The 13,089-nt window shown below is 39.0% G+C and overlaps 1 long non-coding RNA gene across 1 annotated transcript; it reads left to right on the forward strand.

The window, feature by feature from the left end:
* The first annotated feature begins 3,357 nt into the window (after positions 1-3,357).
* Positions 3,358-12,794, forward strand: LOC147480482 (uncharacterized). Its single transcript, XR_015205275.1, has 3 exons — positions 3,358-3,485; positions 10,266-10,721; positions 12,516-12,794. It is a non-coding gene; the product is annotated as an uncharacterized LOC147480482 (long non-coding RNA).
* The last annotated feature ends 295 nt before the right edge of the window (positions 12,795-13,089 follow it).

Raw genomic sequence — 13,089 nt, forward strand, 5'->3', positions numbered from 1 at the left:
TTCGCAAGTTTCTATCTATAGTAATCGCGAATCAGTTTTTTGGGATGTAAACCAAAAACAAGGTTTTGGAAAACCTAACACAGAGGCCAACACAAGTCTTGAAGATCACTCATCTCTCCTTACAAGCTTTTCTCTTGAAGATCATTCATATCTCCTTACAAGCTATCAAAATTGAGAGAAAATCCTTACAAAGAGAAAAACTTGTAAGGAGAGAGGAGTGATCTAGTAAGGTGGAGAGACTTGAGAGGAGTGATTGTAATCTTTCTTCCTACGTTATAAAAGGATTAGCTATTGTGGAAGTAGGCATCATTAGCCGAACCACGGTACATCTTTATATTGTGGTATGCTTTATATTTTCTTTGCATTATTATTTGTTATCAATAGTTGTTTAGAGAGTTGGGCATGCTAGGTTGGTTGTAGTGGATATTTAGAATTTGCCTGGAGTAGTAGTTGGTTCAAGTACAAGTTATCTGTGTAGTGGGGATCGATTGGTATCGTTATTCCCCAACAACTAGTTACTATATCATAGGTTACATAGTTGGTTTTGGATATGTACTGAGAGATGAAAATGGTGTTTTCATGGTTGCAAGTATACTAATTCAGAATGGGCAATAGATCCAACAGACTCAGAATGCAAAAGACTACTCAAAACCCTCAAATGGTGCATGGGCACCTAAGCTAACTACAAACTTAATAGTGGAATTGGATGCAAAAGTAGCTATAACAAACTTCTTACAAGGAAAGCCATCAAGTATAAGATGGAAATCAAAAGGAATACTAACTGATGCAGCTAGCTTTTTGGAAGGTTTTGGGAATGTAACAAAGTAGCACATCTGTTAGCTAACTTTGCAGTGAAAAATGCAGAGTCCTATAACTAGACAACTAACCCTCCATCTTGGCTTATAAATATTCTGGAGGTGGACAATCAAGATGTATTAACTAGCGTACGGTTTAATATAGCTCCAATATGCGGCTGCAACATATATAGCATGGAGCGGGAAAATGCAAATGTAATACCCTGTTGATATCAATAAAGTCGATAATGATTACAAAAATAAATATTTTATTTTATTGTACATTTGCTCAACCTGAAGGCTAAATCATTTTTATTTTTTATTTTTAGTTTTGATAAAGAGGCTAATTGGTTAAACCTATGGGTGTCTCTTTTTTCCGAGAATCCAATTTTTCCCAATTTCGATCCGATATTTTTCCGAATTTGGCCATGATATTTGTGTTCGATATCCCAATTCCATTTGTGTTTCAAAATCCGATCCGATTCGATTTCCGATTAATTTCCGCATTTTTAACATATAGCGGTTTATTTCATATAGTTATTACTAAGTTAAAATTGCAGATAGTTTACAGACCAAATAAAAACTTTAGAGAAGTAGAACATTGTCTCTCTCACAATTTCAAAAAATCAATATTGTCATTCTAGTACATATCTCAATTTCTCCCATATTCATATTTACTGAATTAATAATGTATTAACATGAAGAAAAAACTTGCTGAATGAACGTGTTAAAAAGTCTAACTTATTTACTGAATTAATACATTTCAAAATGATTGCTAAATGAATATATTAATTGGATAAAAAATGGTTATCCTAAAAGAGAATCCGATTATATAATTCAAATTTCCGATTTATTTCCGTATTTTGCGGATTTTGAAATTTTTGAAAATTTTCCGATTTTTTGAACTTTCCGAATTCGTAAAAAAAATTATCATCCGAAAAATAATTGGATCGAATTTGTAAAGGATATTGCCATCCGAAAAAATTTGAATTTTTTTCGGAAAGCCCTTTATCCCATCCGGAATCACCCTAGTTAAACCCCTTAGAATTGGTTAAAACCAACAAGGTGTGCCCAACAAGTGTCTAAACTTAGGTAGAGTAGGGTCGTGATATGATTAAATAGTGCAGGTCCCAACATTCATGAGTTGGTCACAAAAATATTAAAAAATTCAAAATGTTTGTAATTATTATAGGGACCCATTATTCTATGATATTTTTTTAGCAAGGTAAGTTAAAATGTATTACAACAGGAAAAGTACAAAGGGTTTGTTTACGGAGGCAACAAACTTCACTCTCTAAGTAGGGCTGGTCATGAAACTCGGTGCTCAGCTCATTTTGAGATAGGCTCATACTCGCTCATGAAAAAATAGGAGTCAAATATGAGCTTAGTTTTAGGCTCGTTTCGAGTTCGAATTCGAGTCGAGTAGCTCGCAAGCTAATCGTTATTTTATTAAATAATTCTCTTTTCTATATATCATATATGATCCAGAAAAATATCCAGGCCCATAAACATATTAACCCCACACATGATCTCAAAAGTTAAAAACACATTCCAAAGCACCAAAACTTAGAGGCTCTGTAACAAGCAGGTCATTTTCATTATTTATTGTTGCCTTTCAACAATTTGTTTTGATGTCTAAGCTCTTTTAGTTTGTGAAGCTTTATGACATCTAAACTTAAAAGAATTTTTTAGGTAACGTTCCTTTAATTTTGTAGCATATCAATTTGAGTAACTAGACGTGTGATTAGCATATTATTATTGTAGGTTTTCTTTTTGGGTGTGTCATAGTTAATACTCATGGTAGCAGTGAGAAATTTAAGTGTTGCAGACTTGCAACAAATGCAGAAGCAATTGAACCAAACAAGAGTGTTGTAGCCAAGAAAGTTAGAAGATAGAGATATGGCAAAAGTGATTTTGTCATAATTTTTGGCTATCTATTTTATAAGTATTGGTATGTAATCGTTTTTTGTAATGTTTTTGGATGTTGATGGTAGTTTGGATGCGCTTCCTACATTGCTAAAACTGAAATGTAATGTATTTTTTTGGAATTTTTGTACTTAAATCATATAAAAATGGGGTTTATTCAACAATTTTGAGTATATATGCCAATGTTTCAATATGCAAGCTCACGTTCACTCAAGCTAGAGCTAATTGTAATTCCAAACGAGCTGAGTTTGAACACAAAGTGGAGCTCGACCTTGAGTTTGAGCTTGACTCAAACTCGACTCGAAAAGCCACGAGCCAGATCTGAGCATGCCAATGCTCAGCTGGCTCGACTCGATGACCACCCCTATCTCTAAGGTCAGGCTAAATCAAAACTCTATTACGACCATTTATATTCATGGTGTAATGTACATCTCACTGAAATTATCCCACTACACTATCAAATTCCATTTGTTATGCAAAATAATATTTTCCCGCTCAAACTTGAGCTGACAAATGTGTCTAGTGGGATAACAGTTTCCACTTCCACAATGCATGTTTTGGCGGTTTTGCCACTAAAACAAACACGTCCTAAAAACAGACACAAGACTTGGACACGAAGTCCTTTTATTTTTCGTATATAAATGCGAAAATTTGAACTGTTGGATATTACCCTTATACCCATTCATTTCTTACTCAAAACGAGTGAAACGTTTCCGGTTAGGTGGTTTTCCAGTTGCTGGACCAAACAAAAGTACCACGATTCAGGTTTGAGATTCACTCTCTGCACTTTTTTTCAGCTCTGCTTTTACTCACAATCTGCACATCACGTGTTTCTTGTTAATCTATTTTAACGTAATTGATTTGAGCTAAAATAAAAGAAAACAAAATGATACTTCTAACATTTAAAACATTAAACCCTTAATTTTAGATAACAAATAAATAAGGAGAGTATATTTCCATTAAAAAAAAAGAATAAAATGGTTGGAAAAGTAGCGTGATTGAGAAGAAAAGAACCATTTGAAATACTGTAGGTATTTGAGCAATTGCTTGAAGCTTCAATGCTTCATGGAGGTAGTGGTAGCCGCATTCGAAATTTCGGGTCTTGGTAATTTATTTTTCAACTCTTCATAGTGAAGATTTGAGGTGACTTTACATATGGAAGTAGATTTATTTGTATGCACGTTTGAATTTGGAATTGTTCATAGCAAGTATAATATAGGATTTGTAATTGTCTTATCGAAGATCATTTCATATGTTTTATTGTGTAATACTGAGCCAACTTCTTGATACATGATGCATATTCTTTTCTCTCTAAATCATCTTAAACCGAACGACGAGCCCACGAATCATGTTTTTGGTAGGTTTTGCCAAATCGTACACCCCCCTGTACACGAGTTGGATTCTGAAACAAATACCAATGTGCATTCCATAGAAGCGAGAAGTGAAACAAGGATTAAATCCGGCTATGAAACCAATTCCAATAGATTTCAGACTTAAAATCACGTGATATATGAGAGGAACTTTTACACTGATGATATTGAGAGCATTTAAATAATACAGATTTTACCGATTTCTTTCTTATAGAAAAAAATAATATATATGAACCATATCTGGAAAACTTGAGTCTTAGACATAAATTTTAACTTTAACTATTGGAGAAAATGATATGTATTTGGATGGAACGTATGTGTTTGGTTACAGTTGCTGATTATGTTGTTTTGGTTTCCTCTGTTCACCTGAATGTGTGTTATGATTTCACGGATACCCTTTCTTGTTGGGGATTACACCAATACCAATCGGTTCCCCCACTACACAGATAACTTGTATGAACACAATTCAACTCCAGATAAATTCTAAATATCAACTACAACCTATACTAACATGCCCAACTCGCTAAACAACTATTAACAATGATAATAATGTAAAAGCAAAGAAAAGCAAAACCACAACACAAAGATTTACCGTGGTTCGCCAATGATGCCTACTTCCACAAGAGCCGGTTCTTAATAAAATGGGAAGGAAGATTACAATCTCTCCTTTCAGGTCTCACCTTACTAGATCACTTTATCTCTTTACGTGGTTGTGTCTCAGAAAGGTTATCTCTTTGTTTTAGTCCGGATTCCAATCCTTCCGACTTGTTAGGTTCATTGGGTTAGGTTTTCCAAAACCTTGATTTTGGTTTTATCTCCAAAACCAAATTCAAGCGGTACTTGTAAAGCCCACGAAAAATAGACTGAGCCGGTATCACCACTCGAAGGCGAAGTCGCGCACTGAAGACTGGAAGCCGAAGGTGGCGCTTCACTTTGAGCTGGTCGCCTCTATGTATGGAACTCGAAATGCGAAGTCGCGCTTATCTGGCCTGGCGCCCGACTTAATCGCGATGCCGAACTTGTTTCTCTCGACTCCGGTTTCTCTCCTCATGTGAGGATAACTCGACAATCTCCCCTCGAACGGTGAGGGGATACCTCCATCCAATTGCCAAATGCCAAATCAATGAGTAGTGTCTTTGCCATTCCGCAATAGCACAACAAACATCAAACTTACCTTTTCGGTAAGACTTTGGTCATCATATCCGACCCGTTCTTGTCGGTATGGATTTTCTCGATACCAAATGCTTGTCTTGAAAGTACTTCTCTAATCCAATGATAACGCGACGTGTATGTGCTTGGATCTAGAATGAAAACTTCGGATTCTTGCTCAAGTGGATGGCGCCTCATCATCACATAGAACTACAAACCGTTTTACGCTTTAGCCCTAGTTAGGTCGAAGAACCTCTTCATCCATAGCAACTCTTTGCAACACTTTCGATGGCTGCAATGTACTTTCGGCTTTATAAGGAGAGGGCAACACACTTTTGCAACTTTGATTGCCAAGAAACTGCTCCCCCTGCAAAAGTAACCAGATAACCGGAGGTGGACTTCATCGAGTCAACATCACCTGCCATGTCTGCATCAGTGTAGCCTTCAAGTAAGGGCTTACTTCCACCAAAGCACAAACATGATTTGGAAGTGCCTTTGAGATATCTCAATATCCACTTAACACCTTCCCAATGCTCTTTACCCGGTTTGACGAAATCGCTTTTACCACCCCAACGGCGAAAAGCAATATCCGGGTCTAGTACACACCATGGCATACATCAAACGCCCATCATGGGATGCATAAGGAATCTTTTCCATCCGACTCGCTTTCATGCTCACCCTTAGGACACATCTCTTTGGTCATGCGAACCGGGCCAAGCGGATAACCGACTAGCTTCGGCTTGATCCATGTTGAATCTCTTCAACACCTTTCAATGTAGCTTTCTTGAAAAAGCCACAACTTCCCACTCTTTCGCCACGGTGATCCGCGATCCCAAGTATCTGCTTTGCTTGACCCAAATCCTTCATCTCAAAGGACTTACTCAAGTCTTTCTTCACTTGGATATCTTGTTGATGTTTGGGCCAACTATCAACATATCATCCACATACAAAGAATAGCCTGATGAAATCCCCATCCGGAAATCTCAACAAACACACAATGATCGGAAGCGGACTTCTTGTATCCTTGCTTCGCCCATAAAGGAATCAAACTTTATGTACCAATCGTCTCGGTGGCTTGCTTCAACCCATACAAGCTCTTTATCGGCTTGCATACTAGGTGCTCCTTGCCTTTGACCTCAAACCCTCCGGGTCATCCATGTAGACATCTTCTTCAAGGTCTCCATGAAGAAAAGTCGTCTTAACATCTAGTCTTCGAACCTCCTAGGGTTCATACTTCGCGGCCATACCCAATACCACCCTGATAGAAGTCATCTTCACTACAGAGAGAAAATCTCATCAAAGTCAATTCCTTTCCTTTGACCGAATCCTTCACAACAAGGCGAGCTTTGTGCCTTGGGTGAGGATTGTTCTCCTCATGCTTGACTTTGTATATCCACTTATTCTTGAGAACTTTTCTCCTGTGGGTTTCTCAACTAACTTCATAAGTGTGATTCTTATGCAAAGAATCCATCTCGTCATGCATGGCCTTCAACCATTTTTCTTTGTGCGTACCTTCAAGTGCCTCTTGATAGTACATAGGTTCTCCACCATCCGATAGTAGCACGCGACGTATGTGGTGGATACCGTTGAAGCTAGTCTCTCTCTGGCGGACCTCCTTGCCCCATCTCTGGCGGTGCCTCGGGAGGATGCACTTCGCTTTGCTCGGTGGTGGTTCATGCATCTCATCCGCATCTTCTATTCCAATAGGTTCTATCCCATCATGAGCAATAGGATTCTCATCATGAGCTTCAAACTCATGGTTCTCGCATTCTCAATGCCTTTCTCGCGTTCCACGGTAGGAACTTCGGTTCAATCAACAAGATCATTGGTGAAAGCCCTCAGTAGCTTCTCGCCCTCCTCAAAGTCCGCTATGGTTTGGTCTTCTAAGAACACAACATCTCGACTTCGGATTACCTTCTTGTTAATCGGATCATAGAGTTTGTAACCAAACTTTTCATCTCCATAACCCAGAAAAATGCACTGCTTGGCTTTGTTATCAAGCTTGGATCTCTCATCCTTCGGAATATGCACAAATGCCCTGCACCCAAATACCCTCAAGTATCCATAATCAACATCTCTCGCGACCATACTCTCTCCGGATAATCACTATTCGGAGGCTTTGCCTGGTATGACGGTTGATCACATGCACGGCCAGACGCGATTGCTTCTACCCAAGAGCTTCTAGGTAGCTTAGAGTGAGATAGCATGCATCTTATCCTCTCTACAATGGTACGGTTCATTCTCTCTGCTATTCCATTCTTCTTGGGGTGTCTTGGGAACGGTCTGCTCATGACCGAATCCCATGACTCGGCAATACTCTTCAAATGGCCCAATGTACTCACCCCCATTATCCGGCGAATACACTTCAACAACTTCCCAGCTCTCTTTCCACCATCTTTGTGGAATTTCTCAAACACGCCAAGTACTTCATCCTTGGTCTTCGACTATAGGCCCATATCTTTCTTGACGATCATCAATGAATGTCAAGAAGTACCTCCCGTGGGACTTCACTCTCATAGGACCACATAAGTCCGTATTGCACTAGTTCAAGGATTGTCCTTCGCTTCGTGAGACGGGAATCTTTGGAAGACACCGTGTTGCTTTCCTACCAAACAATGAGTACACGTGTTTAAATGTGTACCTTTAATGTCACGCACGGCCTTTTGCTTAGCAAGAACTTCCATCCCTTTTATGCCCATGTGACCGGTCCTCTTGTGCCACCAGTTCGGATGAAGCTTCTTCTTACGCGCGATTCGCTTCGCTTTACACAAACTAGCCTGTTTTGTAAAGAGAGCAAGTTTTTCTTTCCTCCGGTTTCAATGGAACCTCCGGTCGGTTCCATACCCCGCTACCAAACGAGTTTACAAAGCCATCATCATCTAATTTCCACCGAAATTAGGCTTAGCCGTATGTCGGGGACATGTCTTACATCCTTGAGTGTCAAGGTGTAGCCGACATTGGTTTCTACATGAACATCTCCAATGCCTATAATCTTGAGACTCCATCGTTACCCATCCCATTTCACCATATTCACCACGGTTGTAGGTAGTGAAGAATCCCCTCGCGGTGTGGCGTGATAGGATGCTCCTCAGATCTATCACCCACTCGATCCCGACATGAGGTACTAAGACAAAGACACACCACCCGTCCGACACAATTCCCCACTTAGGTCGCCGACTAGTGCGGTAGTATCTCCGCCTGTTTCCGTTCCTCCGCACCATGTCTTCATGTACACGGTTATTCTTCTCATCCCTCTTCAAATTACGCGACTCATATCCGAAGTGGCCTTTTGGTGGCACAATAGTAACATTGTCTCTCGGGCCTTAGGAGTTCTAGCTTCACCCCTAGATTTATACATCACCACCTCTAGAACGAGATGGTTTTACGCTTCGACCTCTCCCCGTTTCTCTGCGAAAAGGACCTCCGAAGTTAAAGAGTCGCTTTGCACTCCTTCTAGTCTCCTCATTCAACAAAGACGTGGTAGCCATCTCCATGGTAACAATTCCATCCTTGGTCGCTCCATGTAGAGAAACTGCTAATGTCTCCCAACTTTTCGGTAGAGCCTAATAGAAACAAAGCCTCAACTTCGTCTCCCAAATTGATCTTCATCAAATGCATCCGATTGATGATATTCTCGTACTTCATTAAGATGCTCGGACATTGAAGAACCTTCTTAGTACTTCCGTGGTTCCGCAAACTTCTTAACGACTAGCACTTTGTTTCCACCCGACTTCCTCTCATAAAGGTCTTCGAGTTTCTTCCATAGGATCGAGGTCGTAGTCTCTTAGGCCCACATGGTGAAAGACACCGTCAATCCATCGTCAAATGTATCCAATCGCTTTTCGTCAAGCTTTTTCCACTCGGCCTCATCGGTTTTTTTCGGTTTTACTCCCTCATTCTCAATGGAAGTGCCAAGTCCTTGCGGTATAGCAAGTCTTCCATCTTGGCTTTCCAGGATGGTGTAGTTCTTCCTATTCGGACTCATCATACGAGTGTTCACTTTAATGGTCCATCTCTACAAGTTATTTAACCTCAAATCTTCTCTCGAAATTTAAAATCCAAACACCTTCCTCAACCAAGATTCGGATAACACCCTAGGCTATTCTAACCCTGGCTCGATACCACTTGTTGGGGATTACACCAATACCAATCGGTTCCCCACTACCGCGGATAACTTGTATGAACACAATTCAACTCGGATAAATTCTAAATATCAACTACAACCTATACTAACATGCCCAACTCGCTAAACAACTATTAACAATGGATAATAATGTAAAGCGGAAAAAGCAAACCACAACACAAAGATTTACCGTGGTTCGCCAATGATGCCTACTTCCACAAGAGAGCCGCTTAATAAAAAATGGGAAGGAAGATTACAATCTCTCCTTTCGGTCTCTCACCTTACTAGATCACTCTTATCTCTTTACGGGGTCTGTCCTCAGAAAGGTTATCTCTTTTGTTTTAGTCCGGATTCCAAACCTTCCGACTTGTTAGGTTCTCATTGGGTTAGGTTTTCCAAAACCTTGATTTTGGTTTTATCTCCAAAACCAAATTCGGGCATCTTGTGCAAAGCCCACGAAAAATAGACTGAGCGAAGTCGCTTCTGAAGACTGGAAGTCGAGCCTTGGCGCTTCCACTTTGAGCGTGGTCGCCATATGTTCTTGGAACTCGAAGGCCGAAGTCGCTTCTGGCCGCTGGCCTTCGACTTGTCGCGATGCCGAATTAAGCTTGTTTCTCTCAGCTCAGTTTTCTCCTCATGTGAGGGATAACTCCAACATTTCTTACCCCCACTTCAATGGTGTAACAGTCCATTAATCTACTTGCACGCTTTCTTCTTTTCTTTTTCCTTTCCTTCTAATACACTGTGGTCCAATATTGTAGATGCACGGAATATTACTTTAACAGTTTACCTGGGTTTTGTTGCGGATGTTTGACATTTTGACGACCCTTGATATAGATAATGATCACTTATGTAATAGTTGAGTCGAAGTAGCAGTCAAGAAATTATGAATATTCTTCGCAGGAATGATAGCAAAAATTAGAAGAAATGAGAGCTCAGACTAGAGAATGGGATTTTTCAGCTTCATGGAGATCTTTATGCAACTACTTGTCATTCAATGCTGCACTTAATGTCTGGTCTTTTTTATCCCCTGAAGTTCGAGTAGTGTGATTTGAACTGACTTACAAGGCTTACTTTCTCGGCAACATGTGATCTCCACAACGACTACAAGGATGGGATGCTCCCTGGTATACTTAAATTGAAGAACTAGTCGATTAATAGTATTTAACGTCTGATAACCTTCATGTTGCACTTAAACGACTTTGAATATAATATTCATCTGTAGAAATTGACTGTATTCAATTACTAGTGCTCAATCAGTTATGGAGATGGCAACGCACTGAAGAAATATTCAGTGAGCACCTCTCATGTGTACCCCAAAGTAGTGAAGAAATCAAAGTGCCTTTAACGATTAATCAGGTATGTTAGTTATAATGTATTTTCCATAGTTGTTGCTTTATTTTGTCTATGTTTTCATGGGGATCTCGCCGGTCAAGTGAGAATACGTATCTGTATAACATGCTCATCATGGCGAAAACTAAAACTTCAGCAAACAAAGGAAAAGGAAAATTTTGCAAAAATATAATCTGTGGGGAATGAGAAATAGTAATTGGCACTTTGAAATGATTCAAATGAATATTTTCTGGTAGAACCAACGGACGTTTGGAAAATAATGGAAACAATGTCCAAGCAACACAAACACTAAATCGTGGTACAACTTGACTGATTTACTCAATGTGAGTATAATTGAAACATTGAGCATAAAGAGGAAGATGCAGAATGAGAGGTATGCTGTAAAAGATTACACATCCTAATATACTCAAGAAAGACTTGTGTGCTGACTCAGTGGCGAGAGAAGTGTTTCAGTGTTTCATAGTGAAATTGACACACACCAAAGGTTTTAATCATATAATTCTGTAACATTTTGGTTATCTGTCCATACATTCTTTGATTTTGCAAATGTGAAAAAGAAAAGGCACCAGCACTTGTTATACAGATAGGGATTGACATGAATGGTCCTTCAGGCAATGGATACCTACTAAGTACTAGTGATGTCAAGACTTAGAGATGAGGAAGAGTTAATGACAATACAGATAGGGATTGAAGTATGATGGAGCATTGAATTTTTCATTTGTCATTTTTATAATGTATGAGTGGCCTCTAAAATAGCAGTATTACTTCGAGAGGCTTTTTTCTGGTGAAAAATAGGACAAGATGAGGAAGTCAAACAGTTGTGTGATCAGATTCTCTGCTTTCTTCACAAAACTAGTTTTCGTGAGATAATGACTTGATCATTTCATATGGCATTACGAAGTGGACATTAGAACACAGAGTGATAAGTATATTATAGTTTGTAGTCTAGTATAATTTGATCTTGTGTTGGAATAACTAGAGCAGGACTCTGTGATTATAGACCGTAAGCACACCGTTGTATTCGTTTGTGTTCAGAGAACGTTAATGTGTCAGCTCTTCAACTTGTTTTCTAATGTATCAAGGAAAGCTTTCATTTCATTAGTGATAGTTTATTGGCTTTTGTTTTTATGCCTAATACCATTATTTCATTTCAAAAACAATACCAGTTCTCTTACTGCAGAAACCTAACCTTATCTTAGAAAATGTCCGATGGACCTTATCTAGTTCTATTTTAAACTTTCTCTCCGCTCTCAGCTTTACCTTATCTCTAAGAAATTGAATTGAATAAGATACTTCAATGAGGGTTGTATTTGGATCTTGGAGATTAAAGACGTTAAACCAGTCGTAGACCAATCTTAATACATCTACAGTTCAATGCTCTTCTTTGTAGAAAGACCCTTCCCTTGTAAAACCCTCTTACTCTCACGTAGGTTTTTTGACTTGACTTAAAAGCAACACATTAAGGACTCCAAATCATTAATTTCGGACTCCATTTCCCCGCCTCCTTTTGTTTTTCCTGTCTACTGCTTTACAGCTTTCACCATTTTTCACTACTTTCTTGCACGGCTGAACTTCGTCTCTGTAGTCTCCCTAATCCCTAATTGAAAAAATTAAAAACTTCACTAGTTTTAGTGTCAATATCTTCCTAAACGTGGTGTTCTACTATTCCGCCGGTTATTGTTGGTATTATTTGTTGTTTCTATCTACGAAACCTTGGTTTTCGTCCCTGTTGTTTAGCCAATGCAACTTGATTGATCCATGATAGTTAAAACTAATGTGCATGGCATTGTCATTTTTCAGGGAAACTTGACTGAATGATAATTCTGGCAGTAAAATTTTGCCGCCAGCCATTGTCCAATCAGACTCACTGTTTAGTGTTTACTCTGTAGAGCATTGCCTTTTGGGTTAGTTACTCGTCTCGCAGCTGGTAGTAGGCATGGTTTGCAATGTCTGTAATTGTATAAAAATTGTTTTGAATCGTAGGAGTTAGTACTTAATTGTTACACTGCCACTCTGTGCAGTATTCAAGCGAGAGATAGTCCTACCCATATCACTTCTAAAGTCTATTTATATTGTTAAGTACGACTTTAATGATTGATTCAATTCTGTAACGCTTTACAAGTTGTAGGTCTTGCCAATGTGTAAATGAGAAAATGTTTGTTACACGTGCCTCATAGAATTCAATACTTAATTTGCCCATCCCTATCTAAATGTCTTTTCAAGGTTGTTACATCATGCATGGCGTTGCTTGCAAGTTTCTAGGAGGATTTACTTTATCAACAATGCATGGCTATTGTTAATTTAATAGCCTAGTATCCTGTCTACTTTCCATTGCATGTAGGTTCCCTCGGAAAAAAAGGATCTCATACTAAAT

Source organism: Coptis chinensis, chromosome 8 (genome assembly GCF_015680905.1).
Source record: "Coptis chinensis isolate HL-2020 chromosome 8, ASM1568090v1, whole genome shotgun sequence".
NCBI classification, from domain to species: domain Eukaryota; kingdom Viridiplantae; phylum Streptophyta; class Magnoliopsida; order Ranunculales; family Ranunculaceae; genus Coptis; species Coptis chinensis.